This window comes from Spea bombifrons, chromosome 1 (assembly GCF_027358695.1).
Source record: "Spea bombifrons isolate aSpeBom1 chromosome 1, aSpeBom1.2.pri, whole genome shotgun sequence".
Taxonomy (NCBI): Eukaryota; Metazoa; Chordata; class Amphibia; order Anura; family Pelobatidae; genus Spea; species Spea bombifrons.
The window spans coordinates 14,012,358-14,032,840 of NC_071087.1; the positions used below are offsets into that span (position 1 = coordinate 14,012,358).

General features: G+C 45.9%; 1 protein-coding gene across 1 annotated transcript in view; it reads left to right on the top strand.

Moving 5' to 3' along the window:
* The first annotated feature begins 10,845 nt into the window (after positions 1 to 10,845).
* Positions 10,846 to 20,483, top strand: part of JAKMIP1 (janus kinase and microtubule interacting protein 1) — a 48,361-nt gene continuing 38,723 nt past the window's right edge. The window contains exon 1 of the mRNA XM_053458264.1: positions 10,846 to 11,012. The gene's annotated coding sequence lies outside the window, so the exon portion shown is untranslated. The remainder of the gene's footprint in view (positions 11,013 to 20,483) is intronic.

Consider the following 20,483-nt stretch of genomic DNA (forward strand, 5'->3'; position numbering starts at 1 on the left):
TTTGTTTAAATGAACACAGTGTACATTTCTAAGTTTGTAAAAAAAAATCCAAGTAGATCCTGAGTTCCAGCCTTGAATAGGTTATTCTCTGTTTTGTTCACAAAATGATGTTGAATGATGAATAGAACCGAGCCATGACTCCATGCATTACATACCCGGATCTCAGGATGAATGGACAAATTCTTGGGGTCGCTCTCCTTAATGTTCTAATGTGATTTGATGGCATCATGGCTTCATGATCTGTGCTTCAATCGCTGCTATATCATAGTTAAATCCCTGCATGACTTCAGGTGACAGTTTTAATAAAAACTGTTAGTGGAATTCTTGTGGTTACTGCCAAGAGTGGGTCACAACAATAGAGTCTTCAAGATGAACTATGAAATGGATTCAGGGTCAGCTCGTTGAGAAGACTGCCTTCCATGAATCAGTAGAGGATCCCACCTTTATTTCTAGGCTGACATGAGGAAGCAGCCACTGGACAAATAAGCAAGCCATGGGTCTAAGCCCAGTTTGCTTCACTGCTCCCCAGCCCCTTCATGACCCTGGGTTTTCACACCCTAGTGACAAGAGCACAAATAAAGCTTTCTTTAAGACATTTATATATAAAAAAGAAAAAATGAAATTTTTTTTTTTGCAATTTTACATAAGATTTCTTCCACTGGTTGAATGCCACTGCAAAAATAAAAAAAACAATGTGATGACCCAGAAGCTCCTCATGATGTAGGGAGGTTTCCACCCCAAGACTGTACGCCAGGCGGAAGGAAGGCCAGGGGAATACAGGCATTATACAGTGTTGGTGGTGAAATTTATAAGGAGGGTGGGGGAAATTGAATTTAAAATAAAATGTAATAACTCATTTTTAGAATGACTATTCTTATGATGGCTTTCCAAAACAAATTAAACATCCCGGTGAATCGCTGGGAACAGCTAAGATACTGTGCGGAACCCTCAAACTCCCAGGCCTCTGGTAGATGACCCTAGGAAGACACATAGTGAGGTGAGATGGGAATTATATATATATAGATATCTATATCTATCTATCTATATATATATATATATATATATAATTTTAAAAATGTTTGGCATGTGGAGCAAAAATGTTTTTTTTTTGCTTTTATATTTTTTTTTACACTTTTAATTTGTTTAACATTTTGCCTCTGGTGTTTATAGACCTTAGGGACCTTTTTTATAACCAGATTGTAGCCCCTATGATGTCACGGCGAGTGACTTTACATCAATTTCTAGGTTGGCCCAAAATAAGGCGACAACTTTGACTATAGCCTCAAGATGCACTGTGGCAGTTAGCAGATCCTCCACTAGGTGTCGCCGGTGTACCTGTCAGTGAAGCACGTGGTGTATGCTCTGCTGCTTCGCAGGCTCTGGCCATAGACGGCACTGCAGCAGCAGCACCAAGTGCAGAGACAGCTCCTCCTGATGGAATGGTGAATGGAGGATTCATCCAAACCCACCCGTGTCTCCGGCAGCAATTCCTGTAAGTGTCACGAGCAGTAACCCCAGTGAGTAACACAGAGTGGGTTTCCTAGCTGGGGGAGACACTGTGCTTTAACTGGCTTTCTGTGGATTGCTTGCTCTGCTTCCCTGCCCATCACACCTGCCTGTACAGGATCTGGTGTGATGTGCAACAATTTCTCACATTGTAGGCCCGTGGATTGGGTGGTTATGCAGTGTCGGTGTGAGATATTGTCCTTAAGTGACATCACCCCTTTTGCCCTTATTGTCTTTAGATGGGCAAGAGAAGGGAACCACCCTTAACCCTTTGCTGCTGAAAGCTGGGTTTAGTACATGTAAATGGCTGTATGTGTGTGTGTTTTAACCGATAAATTGCTTTATCATGCAGATCAGTGTGAATGTGGGTGATACTCTGCATTTACTGATATACAGCAGATGCCTTATTGCATTATGTGACACTGGTGGGAGTTGGGAGGCTGCAGGTCTGCAGACTGCTTGCATTGCAATGTACTGGGGTGTGGTGGTCTCCAGATAAGCACAAGCTACTGATAAAAATGTCCAAGGATCAGACGCTTAATGTCTGTTGGAAGGATGTCACTTCTCGGATATAATGAAGAATCCTTTAATGGATCAGTTTGTAGAATGGGTGGAAATGGTATACGGTCTGATGCTGCTCACGCGGCGGTAGAAACTGTACAGCCTAATCCAATATTCCTGATTTATCGCAAACACTGATTTTGCCTATTTGTAGATTTGTTTGCTCGTCGTGTACAGATTTTTATTTCATGGGAAAATTTACGTGTTAAGTATGTGCAGATTAGGGTATATTGGTATATAAGTGTCAGTTCTTGGGACCAGTTTTATGTTTTGGGACTCGGGGAGGATACCTGGTGTCACCTTATTGTAAGCAGTAAATAGGGATGACACGGTGACATCTGTCACTTTCATATGGCTTCTCCTGTAATTTTAAGTGTTGAGTGCCAGATGACTTTCTCAATGAGCTCACCCTTAGGCTTGTGAAATATTAACCCTTTACAAGCCCATCATGAAGATCTATGAAGCCAGCGCCAAATGTGTTAACCAAATAAAATGAACCTTATGGAAAACCTGACAGGTAGACACTTAATTGAGTAACCTGCATTCAAGCAGGAATATCAACCATCACATACTGATAGTAAAAGCACCAATGAGATCACAGCAGTGTAGAAATGTGTGACTCTGAGAATCTGCCCCTTCACTCTAAGATTGGGGCAAAAACCCTGAAACTCACAGCTCCTGTGTATGGCAATATGACGCTTACCCCAATACACTCAAACGGGCATAAACACAGACGTTTAGGTGTCTGGGGCACGGTATGGTTGAGTGACCAAGGACCGTCTCAAAGACTATTTTTACTGACTGGGACAGTCCGGGGGAACCGACCACTTGTTTTAAAGCTGCTTGTCAGGGACTCCACCGATTTATCTTCCAGCAGAGGATATAATAATGTCCCGTATAATATACAACAATCACATGGATATATGCCTATAGAGAATGGGCACAGTGCACCGCCAGATTACCTAGTCCGTTTTCTCCCCCATCTCCTCGACTCACCTTTACAAAGGCTTCCTGGCCCAATTAACTACAATCGGTAACCGAGTCTCTGGTGGAAGCTCATATGTTTGATCCAGCCGACTTGGAAACATGTATGGTTTTGGGGCACCTGAGGTCTTTTCGTCAGTCCAAAAGCATGCACCTTTACATCTTTTTCCAATAAAAATCAACTTTGACCAAGGAGTGCACTTTTCTTTTAATACAGAATTTCCCTTTTTTCATCATTATGATCAACTTAACAATAGGGGAGGAATAATTATACGTATGCCGAGAATAGGAAGCAGATATGCTTTCCATCATGTTGTAGACATATGGTGGGGTCCTAGTACATTTACGTGGGTTGATATAATGTAAAGAGCCGTAGCGTTTAGGATTTTGGAATACGTTTTGGGATGGCGTCCAAAGCCTAGAACCATTCTGATCTCTAGGCCCTGCAGGAAGTCTTGCTTCTCTTCCTGTCACTGGCAGAAATAACCATAGAGAGGAACATCTAGAGCTTCTAGCTTTTATACGGTATTTAGAACTCCTACTGAAAACACAAGATTAATGAGAAACTGACGGCAGAAAAGAACCATTCATCCCATTTTTCCTGATGTTAAGAGTAAAACCATAATAAGTCTTAGCCTTGTACTTACCCCAAACTTTTTAAGATTCCCTCACTGAATTAGCCTTTGCCACTTAAACTGGGACGCCGTTCCACTTATCTACCACCATCTCAGTATTATTACTGGGAATCAAAGAAAATATATGCCGATATGCTGCATTGGCAACAATTATGTGCATTATTATAAAAACACGCAGTCCCGCCGTGACTTATCGATCAGTCTGCCGTAGGCATTAGCTGGCTACTGGGAGACAGGCGGTGAGCGTCCTGCAACTGGCATGGCTCCCGGTAAGGAAATAAAGTAAGGTAATTGGCTTAAATGGGGGTTATGGGTGTATGAGGTCAGGATCTGATTCAATGACATCGTACGTCTAGTTCAATCACTGTGATAACAAAACAACTAAACAGCGCAGGTCTGAAAAGAAGACTGCTGTGTTCCAGGAATCATATCATAAATATCTGCTTTTTTGTGTATCGCTCTATGTTGATCGAGATGACGGCTTCATGGAGGAACCAACCTGTAGCTGTAGCGTCTCACACGCAGTCTAGAATGCAGCTGGAATTCAGAGAGAGCGTACAGCGTCCTACGTGGGCAGGATTCCCACTAGTTTTATTTAAAAGCTTTTATTATTCATTACTAAGGGCCGGCCATGACTCGTTTCTTCTGCAGGTAGGCCTGAGCAGGCCCTGTGTAATGGATAGTTCAATTGGTGAGATGTCAGTTGATGCATACATCATGCAGGGCTCACCAAACTGGAGTTGCTGGAGAGGCGGGCTGGACCTTCATGCCTAGAGGAGTCTGTGAGCCGAAGCTGCAACCCTACTGCAAGCTCTCACTTTAGTGAATAAACCCCGCTGGTGCAATGTGTATTTTGTAACCAACTAATCGCTGGAGCTGGCTAACAGGGTCCCGCAGCTGTCATATGCGTTAAGGTGTCTGTAACGGGTGGAGCGTGCCTCTAAATGCTAATACTTTGGGATGGAAAATACACTTTTTATGACAGCTTCTTGTTGATTGAATTTTTGTTTGCACGCAACGATCTTGTTGAATTCCAGTTTCATTCATAATCTAAGTTGCTGGTCGCTCCTGAACCAGAAGGGTTAATGTTTCTCTGCGAAGCGAGTGAATTACTGTCAGCTGCACATTTATACCGATGCGGTGCTGACGCTCGCTTTGGGTCAGTGTATTTTTTATTTGGGGCAAGAACGGAAAGGATTGAAGGGTAAGTCTAATATGACACATGTGATCGCTACGCTAAGACAATTATATATATATATGTATATATATATATGTAGAGAGAGTTTACCTATGGAGCGTTATTTGCCCACCATGGAAAATTATGTAGAGTTATGTAAGCCTTGTGGTGCACAGAGGTCTCTTTCAGATGGAAGTTAATTTTTTTTTATTTTCTGTGTTGGCCCAGTAAAAAGAATGAAAAAAAATGGGACACTTGTGATTCCAAGTGCTAGAGAAGACAGCCTGTTAGGAGGGTTGGCATGTGGTTTATTCACTAAAGGGAGAGTCATCGGGATAGTCGTGTTTCAGGTCCTTGACTTCACTATTCATTAGGAAGGTCCAACCCCGGAGAGCTTTCTGCACGAATAGCTTGGCTGGCCCTGTATAATGTATAGTTAAATCAGTGAGACTTCTTTAAAGTCTCTTTACCCATTGAATTATATACATTATGCAGGGGCAGCGCAGCCCTTTTTCATGGGAAAAACTTGGCCGTGTTGGCGCTTCATGATGAACATTAAAGTTGGGAGCTGAAAGCACAACTTCATCGCAAATTCTCCTATCAACTCTCCCTTTAGTGAATAAACTCCATTGTTTAGTCGATGGACAGAACCTGTTTCCTGGCACTTGTTAGCTCCTCGATCCCACCCAGGTTTTCCATGTTCCCGTTTTATCGGCTCCAATAAAATGTTTTAAAAATGTTTTTTACATACGTGCACATTACCTATTGAGTTGGGGAGTGCGAGTGATGGAAATGCAGTTCGAGGGTTAAGATAAGCACTAATAAGTTCGTAGCTAAAGTGCCTCTTGCGTTATTGTGTTTTCTGGGACATTTAAGAGCATATGATGGCCAGAGCGGCACGTCTGTGATGGGGAAGCGGTTAGAGGAGTCCTAGGGCTTTCAGAAGATAATGTATTTTATTTACATATGTAAATATGGTTATTTACAGCTTGTTGTTTTTACTGTGACTTTCAGGGCTGTGGCACACGGTGACACGCTAACACCCAGCACGCATTCTGAGCTCCTGGAAAAGCGGGGCATTGGGGGGAGGAAAGAGGGACCTGGATCTAAAAGAGGGATGATTGGGGGGTATGCTTGGTAAATCCAGCCCGACAAAAAGCTGTTCCTCTAAAATGCATCAGTGTGTGTTCTTTGTGTAATGTTGTGTGTTCTTTGTGTAATGTTGTGTTCCCACGAGATGGCGTGTAGTGAAACCTGTGTGTTTAGAGAGGGGCGGGTTCGTGTTTATTAACCCGGTTTCCAGTCAGTCCCGTTTAGTGTCAAATATCCACATTTTCATATTGTGAAACGTGGCCAAATGAATCTATGCGCTGTGTATGTATCTACGTCCCGATTGGCTGTCGGCCCACGCAGGAACTGGTTACTCACTTCCTGTTCTTCTGCCGGTACTGTACTGGCGTGCTTGGCACGGGGCAAGCTTTACGGAGGAACTCCCCAAGTTATTATTACAGATATTTTTGGGTTATTTAAGGGGTGATGTGGTAGGAAGATGGCGATTATGACATAAAGCAACAAAATAAGTATTGTTTTCCCATTAATGCCTGTTTGATGAGGAAAAAAAACATGGTTAACGGGCGGTTGATAAAATGTATGGTAACAGGAATGTGAATAAGCAATGATTTAGCGAGCGGGGCCTTTGCGTTGCTCCGCAGGGCTCTGGTAGCTTGTATAATGAAATAGAAATTGCTGAAGTTGGCAGAATGTGGCATTAATCCGGTTACGGATATTCCGCGGCCGCTTCCTGTCCGCTCGAGTGCAGGGAATTTTACAACATCCTGATTAGCAAAGTGTTCATTCACGTAACCATAAAGCCGAGAGTCTTAGGCTGTCGTAATGGGATTTTTCCTCCCCGTGAGGCCGCAGTAATCCCTGTAGATTTCCTGTTAATTGGATTTAGTTGGTTTTTACTGAAATCTGGTAGCCTCTGCACGTCTCTTTGGTGTGCATCAAGCTGGGTTACATCCCAGACCTATCATGCCGAGGCGGTCTCTGTCCTCTGCTGTGTGTCTTCCTTGTGTTGAGGAGAAGAAGAAGATCGTCACTATGTACTGCTGTGCTGGAAAGATACTACTGAGGTCTACACAAATCTCTGTAGTATAAATAGGCTGGTTCCAAAGTGATCTTGCTGTCTTTCCAACCAGACCATTAAGAGCCGCGGCTTACTAGTTGGCTCAGTCGCCCAGTAGAGCGGTCGGCCCCAGAAAAGTGACTTGGGACTGCTGTGCCCCGGACCTGCTGCCCGAGGCTTGTCTTTTTATAGAGCTGCTTTATCACATTTGGTACTAATCCATTTAGATTTTAGGGCACCGTCCTTTGCAGGATAGACGAGATCATGTCCCAGTTGGGGGGGATCTTTTGATCTCCTCTGGCTTACCCAAGGAGCCGTAAAAATGGAGGTCCGGGCTGTTGCATTATGGGGGAAAAGGAAAATCTGTCTGCACCCGATGTGAATGGCTGATAAGGTGAGAGAGGAACTCCTTTTTATCCACTAAAAGCCTTAAATTAAGGTGCTTTTTGACCATGGAGTGTCACGGGTGTCGCTTTTCCAGTTTCCTCTCGGCTGCTGATGTCATCAAAATAACTACCCCTTATTATCACCCAGGCTAGTTTTATTACTTGAAATATTGTCTAGAACGGTATATTCCACGTAGGTCGGCACACGTCGCTGGCACGCTACCGGAGGCTGGTTCTGCCTCCTGGGAAACCCTTCATGGACACCTAGCAGGAGGCAAGCTTTTTGAATTTTAGGGGAAATTACCATATTTGCTGATTATAAGACGACCCCCCAAAATCTGAATATTAATTTATGAAAAAAAGAAAAAGCCTGAATATAAGACGACCCTATAGGAAAAAAGTTTTACCAGTTAATTCATGTAAACTTTGTGAACATTTTTTTTTTAATAAAAGCTATGATTGAGAAAAATATTTTGTTTTTATTTCCTTTTTTTTTTTCCAACCTGCCCCCCCAGTTATGCACATCTGCCCCAGAAATGCCTTATACCCCCTATATGCCACTGTGCCCCATGATATGCCTTTTAACCCTCTAAATGCCACTGTGCCCCAAGATATGCCTTTTGACCCCCATATGTGCCACTCTGCCTCCAGAATTGCCTTATACCCCTATATGCCACTCTGGCATTTAGGAGGTTAAAAGGCATATTATGGGGCAGAGTGTGGTATATAGGGAGGTATAAGGCATTTCAGGAGGCAGAGTGGCGTATAGAGGGTTAAAAGGCATTTCTGGAGGCAGAGTGGCATTAAGGGGTTTAAAAGGCATTTCACAGAGCACTCTGCCTCCCCCTCCCTCCTCCAAACTTACCGGTGAGTAGTCCGGGCAGTGTGTAGAGCTCTACGCGATTCGCGTAGACAACTTCCGTTGCAGCTGGGAGGAGGTTCGGTTAGCAGCGGGGGTTGTCTGCGTCCATCGCGCAGACCTTCCCCGGCTGTCAGAGATCACGGGTGTGTGTCGGGGGGGGAGACAGGAGGATCCAGGTCCCCTGCATCGCTGCGGGGGATCTGGATCTTAGTCTCATAGTCAGACCTAGTTTAGGTCTGATTCTAAGACGACCCCGATTATAAGACAAGGGGTATTTTTCAGAGCATTTGCTCTGGAAAAAACATCGTCTTATAATCGAGCAAATACGGTACTTAAATCCCCCGTTATAAGGGCAACAAAATGTAAATCCTCTTCATGTTCTTGAAGGGGTGGAAATACTGTCTGGTTTTGCTCCCCATATCTCTCCTGATCATACCCGGCTCTTTAAAATGCCGCTGGAGGTGCCAATAATAAATGGGGTACCCCACTGCTAACATCCGGTACTTCTCAGTCCCTACTGTTTCATAATTTAACCCGTGGGTAAGAGTGGAATTCCCAGATTGTTTGGCAATAAGACGCAAAAGGAGAAGAGGGCCCTGGTCTTGTGAGCTTGCAATCTATCGGTAAAAAAAAAAAAAAAATGCTGGATAAAAATCTGGGCTGTAGGAGAGAGTGACCTGCTTGAGGTCTTGGTTTATTGCCCACCGTGTCTTCTGCATTCTTAATCACGCTTGTGTGGGGGGAAAAAGATGAATTATTCATTTTAAATGCAGCAGTTCCAGGAAACGACTCGTATTCACAGGAAAAGCAGACAAACTCACGTCTCGTGGCGATGGAAGAGCGCTCGTGTTTTTATGTACACACGGAGCGCTTTGGATGTTGCGGAACTTAAATAAAACGTCAGTTTTTAATTTAAATTTGAAACTGCCCCCCCTACATATTATCTTTCTTTAATAGAACTTAGAAGTGGGGGACAAAATATGACCCTTCCATGTTGACAGAATATATGTCTAGTGGTGGTTGAGACATCATTCCGTCACTGTTATTTACTGAACGGGTGGTAGATAAGTGGAACAGCCTCCCAGCAGAAATGGCAGAGGCTAATACAGTGAGGGAATTTTAAAATGCATGGGATACGCATAAAGCTATCCTGAGCGCTATACACCGTCTCTATCTTCTGCATGTGGCAAGACGTGGCAAACGCGCTGCCTCGGTGACATTGCGGAGTACAGTGACGTGGGGGCAGGGACATGGGTTTCGCTCTGCTCTACAATGAAGGCTCTGTGACTTTGAAATAGTTCCATAATCTGCTGGTAAAAACGAATCTCGGTGCATCTCAAGCGTAAAGGAATCATGCGCCGTGCGGGGTTATCTGAGGTCTGGGATGTTGTTCGGAAGGCGTTCTTTGATCTGTTTAAATGTAACCGCTTCCTATGACCTGAAATTAGAGCTTCTGTTGTCTTCATGGAACCCAAGATATTGCTAGCGAATATGTTTAATGCCATGATTCATACATATTTATTTCTCCTCTCTCATTGAATTATGCATTATGCAGGGTTAGGTTAGACTACCTTGCTGAAGGTACCTGCCGGTATTTACCCTTCTAGGAGAAGCCCTGAAGGGGTTAAAATGCCCCAGGAAACGGCGACATGACTGTGGTTGGATGGGACATCAGCCAACAGGTTTAGGGGTGAAAAGTTTTAGGGGTGGGTGTTTAGACAAGCTGGGCGGGGCTCACTGAATGGCGGGAAGTCATGCTATTTATAGGGGAGCCCTTGAGGGAATTACCTGTCGTCCCACCCTTCCTTCCCTCGTTATTTTTGGTATGGCCCTGATTTCGTCCACAGGCCTTAGGAAGTAAGTGCAGGGCATTCCCTGGGCTTAGTGCCCCGGTGATGGCAGTTTGTAGCCACTGTGCTAGTGGAGGACGCCAGTGGTTTCATTTTGCGCTTTAAAGAGTGTTATTTTATAAGAAATACTGTTAATTTTTATTGAGTTATTTATGAATTAAACGTTTGGTGTGTCACGGCGGGTTGTAAATAGCCCGCCATGACATATTTAACTTTCAGCGAAAAATACGTTTAATTATGCAATTTTGCTCTGTGTCTTTAATTGATGGGGGGGGGTCCCTAGACAATCCAACAGTCATGATCAGGTTTATTCAGTAAAGGGAGAGTTGTGGCATTTATATAGCGCAAGCAATTTACGCAGCGCTTATAGATTGTACGCCCTCCTGTTCGTCTGTTGATATTGCCTTCGCTGCTCCTCTATTGTAACGGCGCTACAGTATCTGCAGGTGCTATATACAAAATGTTAACTTAAACCTCGAGAAGCCCAACAGATTGTCCACATAACGCTTTATATTTTCTTCTGCTAGCTGGCTGTGTCCTTATAGCTCTTAGAATGTTACCGCTGGCATTGAACGCTCTTGTGTTGTTCTACATTGGCCTCTGACCGTACGGCTCCTACATTGTATGTATGTATGTATGTATGTATGTATGTATGTATATTTGATTGTAGATCAAACACAATACGTAATCCCAAGTCTCATGGCTGTGGCTTCTCTTATTGCCGCTTGAGCCCCGGGAAGGTCACGTTGTTTTTAAGGCACGCGGGGTTATCTGCTTGTAACACTCACGCTTCAGCCCGAGCTGTCGCTCTATCGCTCAGGATGCCGGGCTGTAGGTAAATGACGCCGACGTGTGGTTTTCTTACAAAAGGAAATGCAGTGAAGCAAGTGGGTGCAGAAAACGAAAGGAAGAAAAGTGTCGTGGTAGGTGTATTTTATTGTTTTAGATCTGTAGATTTTGTTTTATGACCGTTTTTTCTCGTAATATTGTTTGAATGTGGAAGGCATGTTGGGTATCCAGGCAGTTGCTGTATGCGATAACCTTGCCATATACAGAAGCTAATTTACGGCTCCATATAGAACATTTGGAAACGTGCTTGCCAGCATTGCCGATGGCTCATGTGTAAACATATTGCTTTCAGAAATGAGCTTTACACTCTGTGATCGCTATCACGTCACAGGGTAACGGCACATCTATGTAACACATCCTCTCCTAAAGCCCTGTAATGTGTCTGTTCCCATAAGATGCCCTGTAATGTGTCTGTTTCGTTGATTGCACGTGTAGCGTGTTAAGTATATATTTATAAGCCTTCGCAGATCTGTCATTGCAGTCTTTCTTCTAAAGGTTTAATTGCATAAAAACTAGACTTGTGCATTCGTCTTCGGGCGAACATGAAAACGAGCACGAAGAGGCCGTTTTTTTGTTCGTTCCGAAGGAACGTAGAACAGAATACAGTGCCGGCAAACCGTAGGCGAAGACGAAGACTCACAATCACGAAGAATCGAAGATTCTTCGTGATCGTCTTCGTTTTTGCCGCGCAACCGCCAAAATTTCAAACAGGAGTGAGCTGATCCTCGTCTGTCCAATCAGCTCACTCTTGTGACGTAACGCTAAGGGTCTCGTCCAATGCCTGTGCTGCTGTTTTTTGAATTCTGAAGGCGCCTTTATAAGACCAGAGCTTGCCTGAGAGATCCATTCATTTTTCGCTGTGACTGCTTTGGCAACACTGCTGTGCTGCATCCGAGCGTTACAGAGAGATTGTTCTGTTCTGTGTGAGACTGGTAAGCCTTAGCCTGCCATTTCTCACAGTGTACTTCATCCTCACTTCAGTGCTACTTAATTAATATATTTAATAATAATAATTTGATTAATTTAATTTTTTTAAAATTAATTTGTCATCAACTTTAGTGTAAGTGCTGTTGAGTTGACAGTGCACCCAGTGCCTCAGTGGCACTGGGGTGCCCTTGCCCTGGGCTGGCACTAGTGCCTATTGCCTGTCCTGCTTAAATAAATTAAATAGAATTTATAAATTACAATTTAATAGAATCTATAATTTAATAGTTCATTATAATATTATATATATATATATATATTTGTCAGTCATATATATATATATACTATAGTATACTAGTGTAGAGTGTACTGTAGACATTCATCTACTAGTGTCTAATTTAAAATCAGTAATATTAATTAATATAATTAATAATTGAATTCATTATAAAATATATATATTTGTCAGTTATAGTTAGTAATAGTATACTAGTGTAGAGTGTACTGTAGACATTCAGAACATCTACTAGTGTCTAATCTAAAATCAGTAATATCAATAATTCTCTAATTCTTTCTTATCTTAATAGTTAATTAAATTAGCTATAAATAAAAGTAATAATATTAATTAATTACTACTAGCGTATAGTTCAGCTAATCTTATTAGTACTGGTGCTGCAGCTCTATAGTTTGTGCTTTGTTTTAGCAACAGTAAGAGACCAAGTCAATTTTTCTTAATTAATCTTTCATTTTATTTCATTTGTTTTGCTCACCTCAGTCCATCAGTGAAGTGAACTTGTTGGGCTAGTGAGTGCAGCCGCATAAGTGCTGTGTTTTTTTTTGATCAGCAAGCAGTGACGTTAACTGTTTTGCAAAGATTTTCTCATTTATTTTACATTTTATTTCAATTTTATTAAAAGTACCCTTAGTGTTTTGCTCACCTCAGTCCATCAGTGAAGTGAACTTGTTGGGCTAGTGAGTGCAGCAAGCAGTGAAGATAACTGTTTTGCTGTGACATTTTATTTTATTTCTAATTCTTTTCAAGAAAAATTGACTGTGACGAGCTGTACTAAGCAAAGCTTCAAGCTACTAGCTGTAGTACTAAAATAATTCTAATCTTCTTTAATCTTAATCTATAATATATTATAAATAATAATATTCTAATTCATAATCTATAATATAAGTAATTCTAATTCTAAATTCTAATTCATAATCTATATTCTTCTATCTATAATACATAATATATAAGTAAATTAGTTCTAATCTATTAATATTATATAACTTAATATTAATTAATAAATCATATACTGAATCTGATTTAACCTCACTTTAGCTTAGTGGGTTTGAGAGCGTCTGCCTAGAGGTAGACTTATAGTAAGGAAATATAGCTTTAGGCTAGCATAGTAGTAGGCTAAGCTCTTAGGCCCGTGTAAATTCAAATTAAAAATAAAATACTGCTAGTTATTAAATAGTTAATCTTGAGTTAATAATTTAAATAACTTTAGGATTTTGGCAGATTGCACACAGCACAGTGCAGTAGTGCATAGTTTTACTTTTTAAGCAGTAGCACTGAAGAGAACTTCCTCTAATTTTTTTGTCTTTAATTCGTTTTTCCTTTTTTTTATTTTTATTTTTTTATTTTTTTTTTTATAGTTTTTTAAACACTACACTACACTACACTACACTACACTACACTACACTACACTACACACACAACACAAAATTTGAAATGGATCCTCCTTTTGGGACTAAGGAGGGACAAGCTCCATCTACCACCACCACCACCACCACCAGCACCACCACCAGCACCACCACCAGTTCTAAGATGCAGCCTTTGCGTCAGTCTAGTCGGCCAAGTAGGCCAAGCTCTCGCTTATCATTTGGGGAAGCATTGCTTGAAGGATCATCAAGTAAAGGAAAGGCACCAAAAGCAGGCAGTAGTAGTGCGGCTAGGCCCACAAGCTCTATGGTTTTTTACGGAAAGCCTAAAGCACCAGAAGCACGTTCAAAGTTAAAGGGTAGCACAAGTAGTACCAGCCCAGTGACTAAAAAGAAGTGCCTTTTGCCCCAAGCAGCATCTTCCCCATCCACCAGCAGCATGCAAGGTACCAAGCAGAGCCAAATTAGCAGCAAGACTCAGAGGGGTCCCAAACCAAAGCGATCTCATTCCTTTGTAGGGAAAACCACCACCACCACCACCCCCACCTCTACCGCCTCTACCACCACTAGTGCTGCGCCTACTGTTCCCACTGGTACCGCCACGCCATGTCCTCCTAGTACCTCTAGCAAGCCACCAAGTCCTTACAAAATTTTTGTAAAGACAGTTAGAGAGAGGGCTACACATAGTGGAACTCCACCTAGCGAGGTAGCAGAGGAGCCTGAGACTGAGAGGCCAAGTGCAGAGTCTATTCTTCCTGCTCGCACTACTACTAGTCACGAGTCTCACGACGATATCAGTCTTAGCTCCAGCCTAGCAGGAATTCCATTCGATCTGGCTAATGAAGAGCTAGACTATGAGCCAGAGGAAGTAGAGGAGATGAGTGGTCAGGAATCAGATTCCTCAGGGAGCAGTGTCCAAATGACTAGTGCACAATTTTCCCCTGAGCCTCCACCTTCTCCGCTACGATCATCACCATCACCACCACCAGCAGCAGCAGCAAAACCTAGCAAATCTAAAGCAATTAGCAGTCCCACTATGGCCAGTACTGTTACCACCAGTCCCACCACCACTAGTTCTGCCTCTGTTCATCCACCCCGAGCAGTAAGAGCAGCACCCAAGGCACACTCCAAGGCTATGCGCGCCCCAATTTGGGAGCACTTTGAAAATGTTGAAGAAGGGCGCTATGGAAAGTGCAAACATTGTGGGAAGCTAATAAGCAGAGGGAAAGTGTCTGGCCATTTTACCAGTGCTAGCATGAAGCATCACCTCAGCACTCAACACAACGCTGTGCTATTGGGGAAAGATGCAGAGGTAAAACTTAGTGCAGGCAGCATAGCTGGTGGCCGTGGAAAAACCCCAACAGCTTCTTCTTCTGAGCCAATAGCAGCAGCAGCAGCAGCAACTAGTGCTGGCAGCCAGAGACCAAGGCAGGTTGGAGCACTGCATGCCCAGCCCACCCTGGAAGAATTTGGGGCATTCCACTCCAAGAGAACGATGCCCAAACAGCAGGCCAATAAAGTAACGCGACTTATTGGTCAGTTCATTGCTGTTGGAGGGGCATCCTTCTCCATGATTGAAGGGGAGCCTTTCAAACAATTGATGGCGGCTGTGGCTCCACAATACACAGTTCCGTCACGTTCCACTTTCAGCAGGAACATTGTCCCCTCGCTGTATCGGTCCTGTGTTGCAGCAGTGAAAGAGGAGCTTTCCAAGGCTGCTGGTCAGTGTGTTCATTTCACTACAGATTTGTGGAGTGCACCTAGCGCCCAGCATGCCTTTCTTTCTTTGACAGCACACTGGTGGCAGCCCGGTGTGTCTAAGGAAGTTGCTGCAGCAGGCTACCGATCATTCCTTCTCCATGCAGAAGTGATGGATGAAAAGCACACTTCCCAAAATATTCTGCATGCGATTAGGAAAATGTTTAGCCTTTGGGTGGGAGCAGAGGCGGGCACCAATGTTGAAGTTGGTTTTGTGGTAACTGACGGAGGTGCCAATATGGTGAAAGCGCTGCGAGATGGTCATATTGTTGGTGTGCGCTGTGCAGCCCACATCATCCATCTTGTAGTGAAGGCAGCAATGTCAGAAGGAACTAATGTGGCAGCAGTAGTTCTGTCCCGCTGCAGAAAGATCGCTGGGCACTTTCACCATAGTGTTAAGGCTAGCCAACTTTTGAGGGAAGAGCAAGAGAGGTCAGGTCTTCCCGTACACTGCCTACGTCAGGATGTCAGTACACGGTGGAACTCCACGTTAGACATGCTAGAGAGGATTTTGGAGCAGCAGAGGGCAATCCATAATCTTGCCTCAGAGCACAATATTGGGATTACCTCTCCATTGAATAGGGAGGATTGGACAGTGATCGCCCAGCTAGTGGCAGTCCTTAAACCATTCAGGGATGCCACAGAAAATTTAAGCTCAAACACTGCCAGTCTGGCCCAGGTAATCCCAGTGTTCTCCCATCTAGGCAGCAAGATGGATGTGTTCCTTGGAAACCGTGAGGCTGTTCAAGGTGGCACTCTACATCCTGACGTAGCAGCCATAGTCAGGAAGCTGAAGGATCTGCTAAAAGTACACCTTCGCAAGCGAATGGAAGAGAGTCCCGAAATGATGCTAGCGTGCCTTTGTGATCCAAGAATTAAGGGAAAGCTAGCTTTGAAATTCAATGTTCTCAGTAGCTACCGGGAGCAATTGGTCAACAAGGTGCGTGACTGGCAGCGTAAAATGGGAATGCTGTCCGAGGAGGGTGAGGTGCAGGAGGAGGAAGAGATGATGTGGTCTGCTACCCCTAGCAGCAGCATCAGCAGCAGTGCCACAAGCAGCACAACACAGCTGAGTGGAGCAGCTGCGTTTTGGGAAGAGGCACTTGGCAGTATAGTTGGACCATCTGACAGAGCTAGCAGCAGAAAGGAGAGTAGTGCTGCTGAAATGGTCAAACTTTACCTCTGTGAAGTTCCTTCTGCTCCTAATGTTGATCCTCTTAGCTACTGGGATGAAAAGAAGAGTGTGTGGCCTGCACTCTCATGGGTTGCGCAGCAGCTTCTATCATGTCCGCCAACCACTGTTCAAAGTGAGCGCGTGTTTTCTATGACTGGAAACATACTGAGTCCACAGCGCTCACGCATGGCACCTCATCTCATGGAGCAGATTGCCTTTCTTAAATTCAATCTGCCCAAATTGGGTTACCCAGCTCTTAGCTTGGAAAGTTAAATTTTTTCTCTCTAATGTTTAAGGTAGTTTCTCCCCCTGGTTGCACTTGCTGCGGTGTGGCAATGCCTGCTACCTCCGCTGGTGTAGCCAATTTACGCTAGGGCCTAGTGTCTGAGCTCTGTAAGTCCGCTCCCAAACGCCTAGGACTGACAGTCTTTGGATGCTTTGCCCTGGGGTGAAACAGGTGAGTGGGTCGTCAATTGCCCACTCATTCACCTTTTTCCGTTTCCAACGCTGCTGCTGGTGGTGGTGCCAGTATCTTTTGCCAGTTCGCTTCCTGGCTGAAATCATGCCTCAGATGTCCCTAATGGAAAGGGTAGTTTCTCCCCCCTGGTTGCACTTGCTGCGGTGTGGCAACGCCTGCTACCTCCGCCGGTGTAGCCAGCTTACGCTAGGGCCTTGTGTCTGAGTTCTGTAGGTCTGCTCCCAAACGCCAAGGACTGACAGTGCTTGGATGCTTTGCCCTGGGGTGAAACAGGTGAGCGGGTCGTCAATTGCCCACTCATTCGCCTTTCCCAATTCTGCTGCTGCTGGTGGTGGTGCCAGTGTCTCTCTTCAATGCCAGTTCGCTTCCTGGCTAGTGTCATGCCTCGAATGTCCCTGATGGTAAGGGTAGTTTCTCCCCCCTGGTTGCACTTGCTGCGGTGTGGCAACGCCTGCTACCTCCGCCGGTGTAGCCAGCTTACGCTAGGGCCTTGTGTCTGAGTTCTGTAGGTCTGCTCCCAAACGCCAAGGACTGACAGTGCTTGGATGCTTTGCCCTGGGGTGAAACAGGTGAGCGGGTCGTCAATTGCCCACTCATTCGCCTTTCCCAATGCTGCTGCTGCTGCTGCTGGTGGTGGTGCCAGTGTCTCTTCTCTGCCAGTTCGCTTCCTGGCTAGTGTCATGCCTCAAATGTCCCTTATGGTAAGGGCAGTTTCTCCCCCCTGGTTGCACTTGCTGCGGTGTGGCAATGCCTGCTACCTCCGCTGGTGTAGCCAATTTACGCTAGGGCCTAGTGTCTGAGCTCTGTAAGTCCGCTCCCAAACGCCAAGGACTGACAGTCTTTGGATGCTTTGCCCTGGGGTGAAACAGGTGAGCGGGTCGTCAATTGCCCACTCATTCGCCTTTTCCAATGCTGCTGCTGCTGCTGCTGGTGGTGGTGCCAGTGTCTCTTCTCTGCCAGTTCGCTTCCTGGCTAGTGTCATGCCTCAAATGTCCCTTATGGTAAGGGCAGTTTCTCCCCCCTGGTTGCACTTGCTGCGGTGTGGCAATGCCTGCTACCTCCGCCAATGTAGCCAGCTTACGCTAGGGCCTTGTGTCTGAGTTCTGGAAGTCCGCTCCCAAACGCCAAGGACTGACAGTCTTTGGATGCTTTGCCCTGGGGTGAAACAGGTGAGCGGGTCGTCAATTGCCCACTCATTTGCCTTTTCCAATGCTGCTGCTGCTGCTGCTGGTGGTGGTGCCAGCATCTCTTCTCTGCCAGTTCGCTTCCTGGCTAGTGTCATGCCTTAATTGTCCCTTATGGTAAGGGCAGTTTCTCCCCCCTGGTTGCACTTGCTGCGGTGTGGCAACGCCTGCTACCTCCGCCAATGTAGCCAGCTTACGCTAGGGCCTTGTGTCTGAGCTCTGGAAGTCCGCTCCCAAACGCCAAGGACTGACAGTGTTTGGATGCTTTGCTCTGGGGTGAAACAGGTGAGTGGGTCGCCAATTGCCCACTCATTCGCCTTTCCCAATTCTGCTGCTGCTGCTGGTGGTGCCAGTGTCTCTTCGATGCCAGTTCGCTTCCTGGCTAGTGTCATGAATCAAATGTCCCTAATGGTAAGGGCAGTTTCTCCCCCCTGGCTGCCTCTGTCTGCGGTGTGGCAACGCCTGCTACCTCCGCCGGAGTGGCCAGCTTACGCTAGGGCCTAGTGTCTGAGCTCTGGAAGTCTGCTGCCAAACGTCTAAGACTGACAGTGTTTGGGTGCTTTGCCCTGGGGTGAAACAGGTGAGTGGGTCGCCAATTGCCCACTCATTCGCCTTTCCCATTTTTCAATGCTGCTGCTGGTGGTGGTGCCAGCATCTCTTCTCTGCCAGTTCGCTTCCTGGCTAGAGTCATGCCCAAAATGTCCCTAATGGTAAGGGCAGTTTCTCCCCCCTGGCTGCCTCTGTTTGCGGTGTGGCAACGCCTGCTACCTCCGCCGGAGTGGCCAGCTTACGCTAGGGCCTTGTGTCTGAGCTCTGGAAGTCTGCTGCCAAACGTCTAAGACTGACAGTGTTTGGGTGCTTTGCCCTGGGGTGAAACAGGTGAGCGGGTCGCCAATTGCCCACTCATTCGCCTTTTCAATGCTGCTGCTGGTGGTGGTGCCAGCATCTCTTCTCTGCCAGTTCGCTTCCTGGCTAGAGTCATGCCCAAAATGTCCCTAATTGTAAGGGCAGTTTCTCCCCCCTGGCTGCCTCTGTCTGCGGTGTGGCAACGCCTGCTACCTCCGCCGGAGTGGCCAGCTTACGCTAGGGCCTTGTGTCTGAGCTCTGGAAGTCTGCTGCCAAACGTCTAAGACTGACAGTGTTTGGGTGCTTTGCCCTGGGGTGAAACAGGTGAGTGGGTCGCCAATTGCCCACTCATTCGCCTTTTCAATGCTGCTGCTGGTGGTGGTGCCAGCATCTCTTCTCTGCCAGTTCGCTTCCTGGCTAGAGTCATGCCCAAAATGTCCCTAATTGTAAGGGCAGTTTCTCCCCCCTGGCTGCCTCTGTCTGCGGTGTGGCAACGCCTGCTACCTCCGCCGGAGTGGCCAGCTTACGCTAGGGCCTTGTGTCTGAGCTCTGGAAGTCTGCTGCCAAACGTCTAAGACTGACAGTGTTTGGGTGCTTTGCCCTGGGGTGAAACAGGTGAGTGGGTCGCCAATTGCCCACTCATTCGCCTTTTCAATGCTGCTGCTGGTGGTGGTGCCAGCATCTCTTCTCTGCCAGTTCGCTTCCTGGCTAGAGTCATGCCCAAAATGTCCCTAATGGTAAGGGCAGTTTCTCCCCCCTGGCTGCGTCTGTCTGCGGTGTGGCAACGCCTGCTACCTCCGCCGGAGTGGCCAGCTTACGCTAGGGCCTTGTGTCTGAGTTCTGGAAGTCTGCTGCCAAACGTCTAAGACTGACAGTGTTTGGGTGCTTTGCCCTGGGGTGAAACAGGTGAGTGGGTCGCCAATTGCCCACTCATTCGCCTTTCCCATTTTTCAATGCTGCTGCTGGTGGTGGTGCCAGCATCTCTTCTCTGCCAGTTCGCTTCCTGGCTAGAGTCATGCCCAAAATGTCCCTAATGGTAAGGGCAGTTTCTCCCCCCTGGCTGCCTCTGTTTGCGGTGTGGCAACGCCTGCTACCTCCGCCGGAGTGGCCAGCTTACGCTAGGGCCTTGTGTCTGAGCTCTGGAAGTCTGCTGCCAAACGTCTAAGACTGACAGTGTTTGGGTGCTTTGCCCTGGGGTGAAACAGGTGAGTGGGTCGCCAATTGCCCACTCATTCGCCTTTCCCATTTTTCAATGCTGCTGCTGGTGGTGGTGCCAGCATCTCTTCTCTGCCAGTTCGCTTCCTGGCTAGAGTCATGCCCAAAATGTCCCTAATGGTAAGGGCAGTTTCTCCCCCCTGGCTGCCTCTGTTTGCGGTGTGGCAACGCCTGCTACCTCCGCCGGAGTGGCCAGCTTACGCTAGGGCCTTGTGTCTGAGCTCTGGAAGTCTGCTGCCAAACGTCTAAGACTGACAGTGTTTGGGTGCTTTGCCCTGGGGTGAAACAGGTGAGTGGGTCGCCAATTGCCCAC